Genomic DNA, 12,123 nt, shown 5'->3' on the forward strand with positions numbered 1-12,123 from the left:
ATACATCTAGTTTCGATAAAGATGTATCATAACTTGAAGGAAATCTATTAGTGGAGCAATATAAAGAAGGATGTCGCGAATTTTGTGGCGAAGTGTATGGTCTGTCAACAGGTGAAGGTTGAGCACATGAGGCCTAGTGGGATGTCCCAAGTGATAGAGTTTCCTGTGTGGATGTGAGAGATGATCAATATGGATTTCATTTGCGGTCTTCCAAGGTCTTGCAATCAGTATATAGTTTAGGTCATTATGGATAGGATAACTAAGTTTGCTCACTTCTTGTTTGTTAGGACAAACTACTCTGGAGGGTATTATACTAAGTTGTTTATTTAGGAGATTGTCAAGTTTCTTACTATGCTAGTGTTCGTTATTTCAAGCTGAGGTACACAATTTACTTCTCACTTTTGGCATTTATTTTAGAAAGATTTTGAGACAAAGATGAACCTTAGCACCACCTTCCTCCCTCAAATGGTTGAACAAGTAGAACGTACTATTCAAACCTTGGAGGACATACTAAGATCTTGCGTGATTTACTTTAAGAGAAGTTAGGTGTATCACTTACCAATAATTGAGTTTACATATAATAATAATTATCACTCGAGTATACTAGTTATATGTTGTGCTAATGACTTAGGAGCCCAATTCATATTATAAATAGTATGTTCTAGTTCATTTTTTTCCAAGGTATGACAGGACTCCATACGAGTTGTATGGAGAAGGTACAAGAGAGTAGGGCCTATAGTATGTTAATCAATATGCATTCTTGATCATGTACTGCCTAGGTTACGACTATAGGGTACCAATCATATGATGTTGATACGAGTTAGGCCTTGAAGTTGTTTGTTGGACCGAATTGTAGTACAAATTTCTTCCTAGGGTACGAGTTAGGGGTACTACTCATATGATTGGATACCAGTGAGGGGTCCAAACCACATCTTCCTACGTTATTTTTACAGCTTTTAAGCTGAGGGTATTCTTGACATTTACCACCCCAAGAACTTAAGACCCCATGTCTTATAACATATTTTGGCCTCTCATTACTCACTTTAGAAGATCAAAACACTCTCAAAACTCTCTTTAAAGGATCTTAAAAAGATTGGACTAGGGTTTCTTCAAGGTGTTCATCTAGAGGCTTAAAGACCAAAATCTCTCCGTTAATCTTCCTGAGTAAGGTATGTGACTCTCCATTCATCTTTAGTTCATGAAAATCATGTCTTTTATGCTTTTTTTATAAATCATTAATGGTGGTTTTGAAAACCAATGTTGAGGGTTTGTTGCATATTGTTGAGTATTGTTTACTCTTGGTTTAAATTGTGAATATACATGTTTTAATGATGGTTTTGCAGACGTGGGTACCTGGTAATTGTGGTTTAATATTTGGGTCATAGTTAGTTCTAAACTTGATGGTTTTTACATTGGTTTGGTCTTAGTAATAGTATGCCCTCAACATGTTTGTGAAAATGTCTACGAGAACAAATTAGTCACATATTGAATCATGGTTTTAACTAAGGTATATGCTATCATTCCAACCACTAACCATCTTCGGATGTTATATCCCCACGTGATGCAAGTAAAAAAACTTTTTTTACTTTTTCTGTACAATGATCAGGTGCTTGAGTTAGTTTGCAAGTTGACATTGAAGTAGTCAGCTTCCATATTTTGGAAGGCTTCATTTCATGGTGTTTATTACTTATCCCTTAGACTTAATTTAAACTATGCTTTTATCTTTTTTCGGGGGGCAAACCCAATATTTTATTTACTTTGGTTTGTAGAGATTTTGCTGGATTACGTGGACTTGGGTATGTTGTTTTGGTAGAGTGACTCGGTGATGGACGATTGTCTGATTACCGATAAGTGTTTTTGACATCTCATGAAGTGATACAAGTCTTAGCTTACACTATCTTGTTATATGTTCAGAATTTATCTAACACTTGTGGTTGTTGTTCTGATTAGGCTAGTTAAAAGGGGTGATCTCCAGTTCATGGAGGATTTGGGATACCCGTCATGGACAGTACTATGTTTGGGTCATGACAAAGTCGGTATCAAAGTCTAGGTTCATGGTCAATTGGGTGTCCATAAAGCTGTGTCAAATAAAGTCTCTTTTATGGGTGTGTAGTGCTCCAAACTTATAAGAGAGAGGCTATGAGACATTTAGGAATTTTTCTTTTTCTTGTTGTTTTGTTTTGAACTTTAGCTTCTAAGATCTTGGATTCCTATAATTCTCATTTGCTCACCTTTTTTGATAATGTCTCCTAAACAATCTGAAGCTTATAGGCACTTCTCTGTTCTACTTGGGGACACTGTTAATGGGAGACACCCAGCTTATATGGTATAGACTCGATCTAGGGGTCCAGTTCCTTATTTCCCTCATGAAGTTCCATCGGTTCCCTTTGTCCCTCTTTGAGCACCTCAAGATGATGTAAAGAATTCTGAGTTTTATTAATTTATTAATACGTTAGCATTGTTGTTAGCTTCTCAGTTGGAGAGTGGTATTTCTGTTACTCCATCTTTTAAGGCTACAAAGGTTGGCCAATTCATGAGGTTGAGTCCTCCAACTTGTATTGGTGTTAAGGTTGAGAAAGATCCTCAAGCTTTTATTAATGAGATGGAGAAGATCCTCTAAATTATACATGCTTCAGATGCTGAAGGTGTAGAGTTTGATGCCTACCAATTGACAGATATAGCATACCAGTGGTATGAAGAGTGGGAGAAATCTAAAGGAGGTGATGCTGATTCTGCATTATGGGATGACTTCTCTAGTGCTTTTTTGGATTGTTTCTTTCCTCAGGTGTTGAGGGAGGCAAAGGTGGAGGAATTTTTTAACTTGAAGCAAGGTAGGATAAAAGTTAAGGAGTATACACGGAAATTCCATCAGTTGTCTAGGTATGCTCCTGATTTGGTGTCTAACATGAGAGCGAGAATGCATAAGTTTGCTTCTGGGTTGTCCCATGAGTTGATTCTAGAGAGTAAGGCTACCTTATTGAATAAGGATATGGATATTTCTCGGCATGTTGTTTATATGCAATAGGTTGAGGAATAAACAAAGAAGTAGGCTGATCTTAGTGAGAAGCAGAGTAAGAAATTTAGATTTTCTGATCAAGAGGAGGCCATCAGTAGAGTGGTAGAGATGGGGAAAAATGGCATAAGAAGAAATGGAGGAGTTCTGGTTTTTTCTCTTTGTCTAGTACTCCTTACCCAAAGCCATCAGGTGATCATTTCTCTCAGCATGTGGAGGGTACAGGGCATAGGGTGTGCAATATCAGGCTGTAGGCCTCAGTCCATTCCATCATATCCTCCTCAGATTTTATGGTCAGCTGCATCATGGCCAGTGTAAGAAAAGGAAAAACTGATATTTTAGTTGAGGTTAGATTGTCCATATGCAATATGATTGTCCTTCTAGGGTTGTTTCCTCTTCATCAACTCCTGCACCAAAGGGTCCTTCTTCTACTTATGGTGCAGGTACTGGCCAGAATTGCTTTTATGCTCTTGCTTCTTGTTGGGACTATGAGGTATGTCCTAATATCAATACTGGTATATTAGACTATTTTCTTATGATGTGTACTATTTTCTTGATTTGGGGTCTACTCTCCCTTATGTGACCCCATTCATGGCTGTGCATTTTGATTTTGGTCTCAAATGTATTTTGGACCCTCTTTTCTATATCTACCAAGGTGGGTGACTTTGTGGTTTCTAGGAAAGTCTATAGTGGTTGTGTGGTATCTTTGGGGGTCGTAAAACCTTGGTGGATTTATTTGAATTAGACATGGTTAATTTTAATATCATATTAGGGATGAATTGGTTATGCTCATGCTATTCTTCTTTAGACTGTCGGACCTTTAAGGCTATGTTTAAATTCCCAAATGAGCTGGTTATTAAGTGAGAGTGTGGTTCCCTAGCTCCTAAGGGGAGGTTTATGTCATATGTTAGAGCTCGGAGATTGATCTCTAAAGGGATGTCTATGTCATCTGGTTTGGGTTAAAGATTCTAACTCAAAGGGTCCTTATTTACATTCTATCTCGGTGGTGACCAAATTTCTCAAGGGTTCTCCTAACGACCCTTCTGGTATTCCTCCCGATAATGAGATTGATTTTGGGATAGATCTTGTCCCAGACACTCATCCTATTTTTATTTCGTTATATAATATGGCTTCGGCTGAGATAAAGGATCTTAAGGAGCAATTAAGGGATCTTTTAGATAAGGGTTTCATCTATCCTAATATGTCCCCATGGGCTATACATAATTTATTTGTGCAAAAGAAGGATAGTTCTATTTGAAAGTGTATTGATTACCAATAGTTGAATAAGGTGATGGTAAAGAAAAGTACCCTCTTTTTAGGATAGATAATTAGTTTGATCATCTCTAGGGTTTGAAATTCTTCTCTAAGATCGATCTTCAGTCCGGGTATTACAAGTTAAAGATTAGGGAGATAAATATCCCTAAGATAGCTTCCCATACCCGGTATGGACATTTTGAGTTCTTGGTCATGTCTTTTGGTTTGACGAATGCCACTGTGACATTCATGGATTTGATGAATAGGGTGTTTCATCAGTTTCTGGATTTGTTCGTAATTGTCTTCATCATTGATATTTTGGTATACTCTAAGAGTGAGGAGAATCATGTTGATCACCTCTACATTTTATTGCAGAGGTTGAAAGACTATTAGTTGTATGCTAAGTTCTCTAAATGTGAATTTTTGTTGAACGGTGTTACATTTCTAGGTTTTGTTGCATCTAGTGAAGGGATTATGGTGGATCCTCAGAAGGTTGTTATGGTTAAGAATTGGCCTAGACCCACGACTACAATCGATATTCGGAGCTTCTTGGGTTTAGCTGGTTATTATAGGAGGTTCATGGAAAGTTTTTCTTCTTTTGTTGATCCATTGACCAAGTTGACTCAAAAGAAGGTAAAGTTCTTGTAGTTTGATGCTTGCGAGGGTAGCTTTGAGAGGATGAAAGATAATTTTACATCATCCCCAATCTTGACTCTACCTAAGGGTACCGAGGGTTTCATCATCTATTGTGATGCATCCTGGGATAATTTGGGTTGTGTTGATGCAACATGGGAAGGTGGTTGTTTATTCCTCTAGACAGTACAAGGTTCATGAGAAGAATTATCCGACTCATGACTTGGAGCTATTGGATGTGGTGTTTGCGTTGAAAATTTACTGTCATTATATGTATGGGGTGCATGTTAATATCTTTTCCAATCATAACAGCCTACGGTATATATTCACTTAGAAAGATCTTAATCTCAATAAAGGAGGTGGCTTGAGTTGCTGAAGGACTATGATATGAATCTTCACTATCATCCAGGTAAAGCTAATGTAGTTACTGATGCTCTTAACAGGTTATCCCTGGGGAGTCTAGCTCATGTGGATTTGGATAAGCAGGAATTGGTAAAGGATATTCGTTGTTTGTCTAACCTTGGAGTTTGTATCTTGGACTCTGAGGATGGTGGTGTGTTTGTGCAACAGGTGGCATGATTATCTTTTGGTTCAAAAATAAAGGAGAAACAGGTATTAGACCCTCTATTAATGAAAATCAAGGATGATGTGGGTAAGAAAAAGGTGATGTCTTTTGAGATCGGTGGTGATGGTATCTTAAGGTCCAAGAGAGGTTATTTCTTCCCGACGTGGATCGGTTGCGCGGTAGGTTTTTTGCCAAGGCCTATGAATCACGGTGTACAGTTCATCCCGGTTCAACAAAGATATATCATGACCTTAAGGAGAAGTACTAGTTGAATAATATGAAATGAGATGTAGCCAACTTTATGGTTAAGTATATAATATGTCAGCAAGTGAAGGTGGAGCACATAAGGCCCGCTGGGATACTTCAAGAGATTGAATTACTGGTGTGGAAGTGGGAGATAATTAATATGGATTTCATTACCAAACTTCCACGGTCACGAAATTAGTATGACTCCACTGGGGTCATCATAAAAGGATAACTAAGACCATTCACTTCTTGGCAGTGAGGACTAATTATTTTACCGAGGACTATGCGAAGCTGTTCCTTCAGAAAGTGGTAAAGTTTCATGGTGCACCTGTCTCGATTATTTTGAATCATGGCACTCAGTTCTCATTGCATTTTGGTGCTCGTTTCAGCATGGTTTGGGGACTAAAGTGAGTCTTAGTACAACTTTTCACCCGCAGTCAAATGGTCAAGTGTAAAGAACTATTTAGACTTTGGAAAAAATGTTTCGAGTTTGGGTAATCAACTTTGGTGGTAGTTGGTATGACCACTTGCCTCTTATTGAACTTGCCTATAACAATAGTTACCATTCTAGCATTGGTATGGACCATTTGAGGCATTGTATTGGAGGTGTAGATATCCTATTGGGTGGTTCGAGGTTTGTGAAGAAGATATGTTTCGCCCAGATATGGTTCACCAAGCTATGGAGAAGGTGAAGGTAATTTGAGATAGTCTCAAGAGCGGCCAAATTCACCAAAAGTCCTATGAGGACGTGAGGCGAAGGGACTTAGAGTTTGAGGTTGAATATTGGATGTTCTTGAAGGTGTCGCCTATGAAGGGAGTAATATGGTTGTAGCGACCTGAAATCGCCTCTCGGATGTCACACAGTGCTTAATGCTACAAGTATCCCTAAGCTAACCCTTTGAGCCTGGTTCTTCTAAGAACACTTATTTTAAGATGAAATAATTCAAACACTAGCATATTCATATCATATGAAAGGAAATACGGAGAAAATGCTCGGTCCAAACGACCAAGTAATACCGAAAACCTCAACACAACCACAATCTGATAACTAGTCTGACAAAGCCTCTACTAATCCATAATCTAGAGAGTCGTTGGGACAGGTCCCCAACTAACTCGAAATGAACTAGAAATAACAGTGTAGTCTCTCAAAATATGGAGATGTCTAAATATAGGTCCTCGAACCATGAGGACTCACCACTATAGGAATGTAGATAGAGGTACTTGGAAATCACTGATGAGGTTGGGACTGAGCATCTGAACCTACATTATAAGGCAGTGTAGCACATAGACGTATATGTGGATCAACACTTGAGAATGTACTGAGTATGTGGAGGTGCATGCATTTATATAAAACAAAATCAATACTCTTTAATCAAATCATGCATGTAATAAGTAATGACTCACATGGCTTAAATAAGTGTAAAATGCAAAGCTCATGAATCATGAAAAATGGAACATGTAACATAATCTCGTGAGTCATTATACTTTTAGCTTTGAAATTTGTACTCTTCACTTATTCTCATTATTCAAGGCTAAAGGAAACTTTAAGCAGTACTTTCAACTCATGCATATGTCTCATGGAGAGAAAAACTTCTTTAATGCTCAAGAACTCATAACTCTTTTGAACTCAAATACTTGAAATTCAGAATCATATAACTTTGGAACATACTTGAAGGCATTTCATTCACGTTAGGAAAATATCTCATTTCAAGCTTTAGGGAAAAATACTCATAACAAGGGAAAGTATTTTAGTTTTAAAGGAAAATATCTTATCTCAAAGCTTTAGTTTTGAGGGAGATTCTCTTAACCTACATAAACCATGTGAGCTACATGGAGTCCAATATTTTGTCCTCCTAAGGAAGAGACCCCACATTGGGGATGAGCGTCATACTCTTTTCAAAGGAGTATAACCTCAATTCATTGATCACTTATCTCGGCCTCGAGCCCAATATCTCAGCCTTAGGCCCAAAAATCATCTCAGCCTTAGGCCCAACCTATGGTGGCACGTAGTTCTGGGGTAAGAAACCAAGGTAACTTACCCTACTTGGTGCTAAATACTACTCCCTTTAGTTTATCTCGCTCATCTCATGAAAATTCACTTTAGAATAATCTCATGGTTCAATAAGAACCCAATAATCAAATCTGTAATCTCATGTAGTAGAGTGGATTTCAAAACTCAATGACCATTAGGTCAAAAAATTTCTCAATAATCTCATAATACTCAATCATGGGTGCTTATAGCACAATAGTTCAGAAAATCTCAAGTATCAAGTAGGGCTTAATAACCCATAATTCAATCTCAAGTTAGAACTCATCAAAAGCATAATAGATAGCATATGAATTCATAACTCATGTAGAAATCTAGAAATTTCAGCAATTTATCTCAAAATCTCAACATACTCATATACTTCAATGTTTCAAACATTTCAACTATTAACTTCTCAAGGATTAAAATCATTGGGTATAGACCCAGCTACAATTTCTCAAGAAAACATGTGCAAATCATGCCATTAAACTCTCAATTCATGGGAAGCATCAAAATATTGTAATAAATAATAATGGGTGAAAATTCCAATTCAATTTCATGTAAAATCTCATAAATTTTAGAGAATTATAGTTTAAATAAGCCTTTGGGCACAAGGGTAAAAGGATTAGCCTTGTTCAAAACCCCACATACCTTGAATTAGAAGCTTTGGATGAACTCTCGCTTTTAGAAATCTATTCGTAATCTTGAATGAGGATTCTTGAAACCCTTGACTTGGGAACCTTGAATCTTGACCCAATTTAGAAAATCTATGGTGGATTCTTGGAAGAGGTTTTGGATACTTAGGGTTCTTGTTGAGAGAAAACTTGATAAAAACTTCATAGAATGCTTGTAATTGACTTCAATTCAGTGTTTGCACGGTTTAAGAGGCTTGGAAAATGTCCAAAGTTCCCTTTTTAACTTCTGTACGAAGATGGAAAAATTGAACTGGGAACCTAATTTTATGGGCCAGCGCGACACGCCACTATCGTGGTGGATCACTGGAAATTGACAAATGGGAATCTGGGAGTCACCGCGACGCAGAGCCATCATGTTGTCCCACTAGTTGGGACCTAGAATTTCAGTGCGACACGTCACAATCGCACTAGTCCACTGGAAATTGACTATTGAGAAATTGGGGTCCTCCGCGACCTGCCACTATCACAAAGTTACACTGGAATTTGACAATTGTCAAATAGACCCTTTTTACAACTCGCCAAGCACTAAAATGACATTAGTTTACGACTATGACTTAAATTGGCCATAACTTCTTACCCGGGTATTAGATTTGGGTGAATATTATATCGACGGAAAGCTTATCAAATTTCCCATATGATAAAAAGTCAAAATTAGAGAAATTCTATATGGTTAACATGATACTTACTTAGGAATTCACTTCTCAGTATTTTAGGGCTAGAATCACGCCTCACTTGACAAGCCCTAAGGCTCTTTCTACGAGAGAATTTTTGCGGGGTTTTACAATATATCCTCTTTGGAAACATTGGTCCTCGAATGTTGCTAGTTAGACTAAGAACATAGGAAAAGATGAGCACACAGAGCTGAAGCAAGTTGCTAAAATGGGCTCAAAATCTCTCTAAACTCTTGAATGCCTCGGAAATTGCAAGAACTCATACAAAAATAGATGCATATAGCTGAAATTTAGATTAGAAGGGCTGAATTAAGGATGAATAATACCTTCAGATTAATCTGAACTTATGGAAAAGAGGTGCGGGTACTTGGCTCACGTGTCTGCTTCTGCCCCCAAGTAGCATCCTTAATATACTGGTTCCATCACAAAACTTTGACCAAGGTAACTTCTTTGTTCCTTAGTATACGGACCTGAAAATCTAGGAACTCAACAGGAATCTCATCGAAGGAAAGACTGTTCTGAATATCTGCATTCTCTGAAGGATCTACTACAACAGAATCACCAATATTCTTCTTAATCATGGAGACATGAAAAATAAGATGAATAGCTGACAACTTTGCAAGAAACTCAACCTCATAGGCCACCTTACCAACACAGCTCAACACTCTATACGGGCCAACATAACGGAGACTAAGCTTCCACTTTTTACCAAACCTTTTCACCCCTTTCATGGGTGAAATCTTCAAGTATACCAAATCACCCACTTCAAACTCAAGATCTCTTCTCCTCACATTGGCATAAGACTTTTGATGACTCTAGAGGTTTTCAACCTCTCTCTAATCAATTTAACTTTATCCATAGCTTCAAACACTATATCAGACCCAGTCACGGCAGCTTCACCCACTTTAAACCAACCTATGGATGATCTACATCTCCTACCATACAAGGCCTCAAATGGTGTCATCCTGATGCTAGCATGGTAACTATTGTTATAGGCAAACTCTATCAATGGCAAATTCTCCTCCCAACTACCTTTGAAATCAAGAGCACATGCCCTCAACATATCTTCCAGGGTCGGAATGGTTCTCTCAGCCTGAATGGTCCTCTCAGCCTGACCATCTGTCTACGGATGAAAAGCAAAACTCATAAGGACTTGGGTACTAAGACCCTGCTAGAACGCCCTCTAAAACTGAGAAGTAAATGTAGTGACCCTAGCTGAAATGATAGACGAGGGAACTCCGTGCAGCCGGACTAACTCCCAAATATACAATCTAGCATAATCCTCAGTTGTATAAGATGTATGTATGGGCAAGAAATACACAAACTTAGTCAGTCTTTCTACAACAACCCAAATAGAATCATGATGATGACGCAAAAGAGGTAACCCAGTTACGAGATCCATATTCACCATCTCCCACTTCCAAGTGGGTATACTAAACTCTGGAATCACACCACTAGGTCTTTGGTGTTGTACCTTAACCTGTTGTCACGTTGCATACTTTTTTATGAACTCGACTATATCCTTCTTTATACCATTCCACCAATAGATTTCCAGCAAGTCACGGTACATCTTGGTAGTGCAAGGATGAATAGAATACCATACGCCATACGCTTCAGCTATAATCATCTACCTCAGATCATCAACACACAGAACACATAATCTGCCTTGCAATCTCAACACGTCATCTCCCCCTTGGGAGAAAAACTCTATCTTTTGGCCTTTAACTGACTCTTTCAGTCTGACCAAACTAGGATCCCTATCTTGTTTCTCCTTCACTTCCAAAACTAAAGAGGATTCAGAACTACTCTGTACCAACGTACTCCCTTCAGCTGAATCAAGCAACCTAACACCCAATCTAGCCAGACAATGCATATCACGAGCTAACTATTTCTTACCTTTCTCTACATAAGCAACGTTATCCATAGACAATCTTCTAAGGGCATCTGCCATTCTATTGTCCACGCACTCATATCATAGTCTTTTAACAACTCCAACCACCTCCTCTGCCTAAGGTTCAACTCCCTATAATCAAACACATACTGCAAGCTCTTATGATCAGTAAACACATCAACATAAACACCATAAATATTGTGTCTCCAAATTTTCAAAGCAAAGACCACAGCAGCTAACTCAAAATTAGGGGTTGGGTAATTCTTCTTATGCAGCTTTAACTGTCTAGAGGCATAGTCTATAACCTTACCTATTTGCATCGACACACAACCTAAACCAATTCTAGAGGCATCACAATATACCATAAAACCATTTGTACCATCAGGCAAAGTCAACATAGCAGCTGAAGTAAGTCGATTCTTCAACTCTTAAAAACTCTTCTCACAGGAATCTGACCACTGAAACTTAACTTTGTTTTGGGTCAACGAGTAATGGGAGACGCAATAGAAAAGAAAACCTCAACAAAATGGTGGTAATAGCCAGCTAAACCTAAGAAACTCCTAATGTCAAACGGGGAGATACGTCTAGGCTAATTTTTCACAACTTCTATCTTTTGGGGATCAACTCTAATACCTTTGGCTGAAATGATATAACCCAGAAAGGCTACAGACCTTAGCCAAAAATCACACTTACTAAATTTGGCAAACAATTAGTGATCTATGAGGGATTGCAATACAATTCTAAGATGATTCACATGGTCATTCTCATTACGAGAGTACATAAGGATATCACCTATGAAAACAATGACAAATATATCGAGATATTTCTTGAACACTTAATTCATGAGGTCCATGAAGGTGGCTGGGGCATTGGTTGGCCTGAAGGACATGACTAGAAACTCAAAGTGACCATAGCAGATTTGAAAGGTTGTCCTTGGAATATCACACTACCTCAGTTTAAGTTGATGATAGCCAGATGTAAGGTCTATCTTGGAGAAAGAACTTGCACTGTGAAACTGGTCAAACAAGTTATCAATTCTTGGAAGAGGATATTTATTTTTGACTGTGAACTTGTTAAGTTAACGATAGTCAATGCACATATGCAAAGAATCATCTTTCTTTTGCATGAA

This window comes from Capsicum annuum, chromosome 10 (assembly GCF_002878395.1).
Source record: "Capsicum annuum cultivar UCD-10X-F1 chromosome 10, UCD10Xv1.1, whole genome shotgun sequence".
Lineage (NCBI taxonomy): Eukaryota > Viridiplantae > Streptophyta > Magnoliopsida > Solanales > Solanaceae > Capsicum > Capsicum annuum.